Source organism: Equus asinus, chromosome 5, assembly GCF_041296235.1.
Source record: "Equus asinus isolate D_3611 breed Donkey chromosome 5, EquAss-T2T_v2, whole genome shotgun sequence".
Classification (NCBI taxonomy): domain Eukaryota; kingdom Metazoa; phylum Chordata; class Mammalia; order Perissodactyla; family Equidae; genus Equus; species Equus asinus.
Genome location: NC_091794.1, coordinates 21,536,608 through 21,543,167, shown reverse-complemented (window position 1 = coordinate 21,543,167; position 6,560 = coordinate 21,536,608). Strand labels below are relative to the sequence as shown.

Sequence of the window (6,560 nt, the reverse complement as noted above, 5' to 3'; positions counted from 1 at the left end):
TAGCTCAGGGCAAATCTTCCTCAGCAAAAAAAAAAAAAAAAAAAAAGTGTTCAGGAGCTTGGCAAACACACAGAGAAGTTCACAAACCAGCATACAGATGCTGGGCCTAAGCCACAGCTATATCACCATTGCAATCTGCCCAGCAGCCCAGCCTTGCCACTGCCACACTCACGGGCTTGCCCCTGACTGCACCCAGGTGTCATCTGCCACTAATATGGGGCAGGGGAAGGCATGTCTTACAAACTAAACTTGACTGCACACAGGCCCATGGCCTCCCTCCACAAGGCTGCAAGTGTCCACTCACCTTTCACCTTGACGGCAATGTTTTCACAGTACTACTTGCTGCTGAATGACTACAGGCCACCATCCTTAGGCTGTGCTCAGTGAACTGGGGACAGCCAGATACCTCAAAGCAAGTATGCTAAGCTGCTGACCATCATAGAAGGATTGGAAAGTGATCTACACTGAGGTATCGCTCATGCTAGAGGACCGGGGAGGGGGTGCTTGGCTGAAACAGAGCAGAAGGCCAGATCCTAGCCACCTTGTCAGGTTTGAAAGGCTCTCCGTTTTTTTACAAGATGAGAAGTCACAGTTCGTATCCTCTGTTTAGATGAAACACATCTTCAAAATGGTGACTGTTTGCTTTTCCCTCTCCTGGTTCACTAGGCGCTGAACCTACAGAAAAGGTTTGGCAGTTGATAAGGATTTGTACTTTAAGTCGTTAGAAACTATTCAGGTATTTTTTTTAAATCATTGATTAAAAAAATGCACATAAAAGTTGTCTAACATAGCAAACTGTAGTTTGCCTCTAAGATACCAGTGTCTCACTATAATCTTTTTGTTGAATATACTTATGTAACCAGAATTGTTCCTTCTTTCTTTTTGCAAGCCAACACAACCCTAAGGATTTTGGTTTTAATGAATACTGACAGCACACTTGACTTAGTAGCCAGTCCTTGTTGGCCATACATTATAGATTCTGCGTAACGTAACTTTTTTTTTGCTTAAGCATTTGCATGACTATGAGTGCTTTGAAGTCAGTTTAAAAATGCACAAGTTATAAATACAAAAGAAAGAGCAACCAACCAAACAACAATATTGTTCTGAGACTATATAAGATTTCAGTTGTGTTTACTGTAAGTTGATCAAAACATCTGGAATAAAATGATTAAAACTGTTTTCATCTTTGTGTATATTTATTACTTGATATAATAAAGCTTATTTTCATTAACAAAAAAATTAAAATAAATAAAATTAAGTGCAAGACTTAGGCTTTAACATATTTATGATTACATTAAATGCAAATAATCTAAATTCATCAATTAAAAGATAGAAATTGGCAAATTGGATTTAAAAACATGACCCAACTATGTGCTGTCTATAAGAGACTCATTTCAAATATGATGATATAGGCAGGTTGAAAGTAGAAATATGGGAAAAGATATATCATGCAAACATTAAGTAAAGGAAAGCAGGAATGGCTATATTAATAACAAAGTAGATGTCAGAGCAAAGCAACTTACCAGAGACAGAAAGAGACATTATATAATAATTAGAGTCAATCCACCAGAAAGATATAATGATCCTAAATATGTTTGCACCAAACAACAGAGCTGCAGAAACTGATAGAACTGAAAGAAGAAATAGAAGAGTTTGTAAGGAAGAGCAGATTTGAGCCACTAGAGGATTAGAGCCCAGAGAATATGACTGGAGCAGAGAACAGGAAAAAGGGGCTTTGCCCTGCACAGATGGGCCGGGCTGGGCACAGGGAGAGACACAGTCTTCGAGGTAAGATGGGGCCCAAGGATTCCAGCAGAGTGTCGTATGCAAGATGATTTCATACCACTGAACTTTTTTTTATTTTAAAAAGTATTTATTTTAATGTAGGCTATCATTCCCATGTTGACATTGCTTTGAAATGGGGGTGGACTGTCAACATGCCCCCACTGTGTCACACCACCAAGCAGGGACACCACCCACTGTGAACCACAGAAGCATCTAGGCTTAGGGGCAACATCAGTCACCCACCTGGCCAATCTCCAACCTGGACCAAGGAGTTCTTCACACGTGTAAGTTAAGCAGCTATTTTCTTGTATGCATTTAAAAAACAAATTGTCTTTACTATTTGATTGTCCTTGGTTTTTCAACTTTAACTTTTAAAGGTATAACTTCTTTGTTTTCACAATGTTTATGTAAGCAGAGTGTTGAACAAGTATGACCATGACACAATCAAAATCCAACTTTGTATTTTGTTTCCCAGGTCTCCTTTGAACTTTATCCAGTGGGAAAGCTTTTTTACTGCCACTGGATAATATCCCAGCAGGTCCGGCGTCCTTTTTTGCCAGCTCTGAAGTAAAAGACGGTCTTAGAGTCTTCTTTGTGCTAATACAGTCCTAATTTGGTAAGTTGAATGTCAAGTCCTAGAAATTAGTCAACCCTTCCATCTCCTCCCCCTCCTCTGGGCAAGGCCTCTACTTGACAGCTGTCTGCCTTCCAGACAGGGAGTGTGGTTGGCTTCTGCTCTCTCCACTCACTTCCTCCTTCACTTGTTAGCTGCTGTCCTACTTCTTTTCAGGGTTAGAAAAGGGGAGGTCAGAGGGCAGAAGAGGTAAATGCATGAGGACAGTATTTCCTGGCTGGTGGCTGAGAGCTCTTCAGGCCAAGTAGGTCAAACCTGACTCCTTCTTGCCTGGGCACTTTCTTGGAGATTTCTCTCACTCCCTGTTGCAGGACACTTTTTTTTTAGTGAGGAAGATTGGCCCTGAGCTAACATCTGTGCCAATCTTCCTCCATTTGTATGTGGAACGCTGCCACAGCATGGCTTGATGAGCAGCGTGTAGGTCTGCCCCTGGGATCCAAACCCACAAATCCTGGTCTGCTGAAGCAGAGTGCAGAAACTTAACCACTATGCCACTGGGCCAGCCCCATCCATTGCAGGACACTTAATGCAAGCATTTCTAGTCTGAGTGGCTACTGACTCCCTTCAAAGCCCCTAAAAAGCCAGTATTCTCCCATAGATTCTTCTTACTGGAGTTCCTCCGGGCCACTCAACTGGAAAGACCCAAGATGATCTGACCCAACTCCAGTTCTCTTTGTCCCAAGTGGCCCACATCTGGTCCACGGAAAACATTCACACCTCCCTTGTCCCCAAAACACCGGGAGTGCAGCCCAATCCTAGCCCAGCCATTTCTACCTTTTCTTAGGTGGGATTCAGTTCCCATTGCTCTACATCTCCTAATGGCAGGGAACGCCCTCATAGCTCTCCATGGGGTCTCAAGGAAGCTTCTCACACTAGGTCTGAGGAGAAAGCAGTACCCCCTCTCTTGGGTCTCTAGCATAGCGCCAGATCCTTCCTAAGAGATCCCTCACAGAGCCCCCTCTCCCTTCATATTCTGACTCATTTTAAATATCATTGATCTGACTGAGGAGTGCAAAAACCCTGGAACCAGTTCTCCACAATTTCCTTTGTAAACTTGCATGTGAGGAGTCCATCTTACACTAACTTTCATAATATACCTACTGTTTCTTGTATATTGTGTCGGAAACTCAGTCAAAACTGTTGGAAACCTCATTTAACAGCCTGCTGTATTTATTTGTATGATTACCTTCCATTTAAGGAAAGTGACATCAGTTTTTCATTTATGGCAGAGAGAGTTTACTTTTTAAATTAATGTATGTAATTACAGAGTGAGCTGATTTAAAAATTTTAAGTAATAAAATACAGGAAAAATATACAAAAAGCTAAAAACAAAGATAATATATGAGCAATAGACATCATAGATTATAAAGCAAGGGTATTTTATAGAGATTAATTTGGTAGATGTGAGAAGAATACACTGGAGGAAGGAGAAAGTAGAGTTTTACCATGAATCCTGAAAATACACACAAATGTGTAGTCAAGAAGAAGACTTAGCAGATAGTACAGAAGACGTTTGGAAATAGAATGCCTTCTGAGAGTTAAAGTACAATACAGACATTATGTCCTTTGTTTGCCACGTTCCCCAACTTTGAGGAGACTGACTATCCCTCCTTAATGAATATAAAATAAAAGCAGTACATTCAAAGGGACCTTATTCCCCAGCCACAGTTGATTGTTCCAGGGTAGGAAATTGGCTCGGGTTTGGCTAATGATACTCCTTCCTTAGGAATTTGGATTTGGGATCAAGAGATTACAACTCAGTTAGACTGCCCCTTCAGGTATGGGTTCACTATTAGTGTGCTGAAAAATTTTCTGAGCTTGTAAAACGGACAGCTTACATCTCAGAGCCCGATATGCATTACCCGAACTCATGAAAACTAACGAGCCAAAAACCCAGAATTCTGATTTTTACATTTATAATGAGAAATGTAGTGATCCAACAAACTGGATACTTTGGTGATCAGATCAGCATATTCTGACACCGTAGTTTAATCTAATAAGCAGCCAAATTTTCAGGAAGTTCCTTGAAATCATAAGAAGGCATGCTAGTTGAGTAATCCTAGTTAAATATCCCAAATGTGGTCCCCCAAAAGATACCCACATCTTAACCCCTGGAATCTGTGAAGGTTATGTTGGCAAAAGGGGTCTTTGCAGATGTGATTGCATCAACTATCTTGAGATGGGAGATCATTCTGGATTATCTGGGTGGGCCTTGAATGCAATCACAAGTGTCCTTATAAGAGCGAGGAGGTTTCACACACAGACAGAAGACAAGAAGGCAATGTGACTCCAGAGGCAGAGACTGAAGAGATTGACATAGCCACAAATCAAGGAATGGTGGCACCCACCAGAAGCTGGAAGAGTCAAGAAACAGACTCTCTCAGAGCCTCTGGAAGGAGCATGGCTGTGGAATGAGTAAGGGCCCTGCTTATTCATTGATTTCAGCCCAGTGAGACTGATTTTGGACTTCTGGCCTCCAGCACTATGAGAAAATAAATTTCTGTTGTTTTAAGCCATCAGGTTTGTGGTTATTTTTACAGCAGCCACTAATACATCAATACTTAGAGTTTCGGCTTGAGAGCCACCCTTTCTCTTATATGCCTGAATTCTGATTCATTGTGTGTGTGAAGGAACAGCCATACATGTAACAGAAGCTGATTCAAGCTACCATAAGCAGAAAAGGGAATTTGTAATTAGGGTCTAGGGGAGTCTCGCAGAGCCTGCCAGCAGGAATGCAGCTGGACCTCAAGAATGGACAGAACCAGGCAACCTAGGGCTCCTCTTTTGCAGTCACTCATCTCTGCTCCTTTCTGAGCATCTCTCTGCTCCATGGCCTCTCTGGCTGCAGGCTTCCTCTGTTACTCAGCCCCCATTGCAGATAATGGCCTCCTTCAACAGCTCTCAGCTGTAAATTGTGTTTCCTCAGCTGTTAAATGAAAAAGTTCTGCGAGCTCCCTCTGGCTCTGAAAGTTGATGGAATTCTATGAGGAGTCTCGTGTGGAGGGTATGGGAGGGATCCTGGGAGTGGAATGCCAACTACAGTAGATGAGAGGCCGGAGAAGAGCTACAGGGAAGATGGCTCTAGGTTGAGACTCAGAGTACTGAGTTGAGATATCTTAAGGGGCCCAGTGAGATCACAGGCTTGACCAATTGGAGAAGAGATTTTGACAGGTGGCATGGAGGAGGCTTCACCCTGACACTGTACCTTTAAGCTAGCGCTATCCACTTATACCCTAATGGCTGGCAGAAATCCAGCTAGGCTGCTGCTTACCTCTAATGAGCATCAATTATTTATGAATTCCTTCCCCTCCTTTGGTAGAAAGACACTTTTTTTAAAAAAATGGAAATAAGGCATGTTGCTCCATTCTACATATGTATTCCTTTAGAGCACTTCCTACTGCCCTGGAGGAAAGTTCAATCTGGCCCTGGACCTACCGTGTGACAAGTAGACACATTTACGCCCATGCAGAGTTCAAAAAGTGAAACCCCACTCCCCGCCAAGAACAAAACCTCACCCTGGGCCTGCTGGCTTCTTACTGAGCCTGCTCTCCATGTTTGGAGTTAGCGGGAGGCTGGAGGAGCTTGCTTGCTAAGGCTAAGCGAGACTCCACTGGCGGGGGTATCTGTACCTCTAGACCTGGCCTTGAGGTGGCTGCTGCTCCTGACCAAAGAATTCCTAACATGGATTCCTCCATGCACGCTTCTCTAGCCTCCTCTGCTAACACTCCCCAAGCTGGCACTTTCTACTCCAGCCCGATTAAATTGCTTCCAGTAGGGACTCTCTCTTCCCTCAAGCCTCTGAATTGTCCTTGGCCTGGAGTCCCCACTCCACACCCATTCACCAACCACACCCTTCACCTAGGTGACTCCCACCTGCTTAAATGACACCATCTCTGGGATCGCTTCCCTGACCCCTTACGTGTACCCACAGCACTCCTTACTTGTCGTTAAGTTTATAATCCTGGCTGGCAGTCAGCTATGTATTTCTTTGTCTCCCTCCACCAACCTCTGGTTCCAAGCTGTATATTTTCCATCTACATCTCTCATGACCAGCACAGGGCATGGAACATGGTAGAAGCCCCCTAAATGTTGAATGATGAAAGGGTCAAGTGCCCCATTTACACACCTTCATTTTGCTGCC

At 43.2% G+C, this 6,560-nt stretch overlaps 1 pseudogene; it reads left to right on the top strand.

Annotated features, from left to right (window-relative positions):
* The first annotated feature begins 231 nt into the window (after nt 1–231).
* On the top strand, nt 232–537 carry LOC123285571 (cyclin-dependent kinase 2-associated protein 1 pseudogene; annotated as a pseudogene).
* Nucleotides 538–6,560: the final 6,023 nt, after the last annotated feature.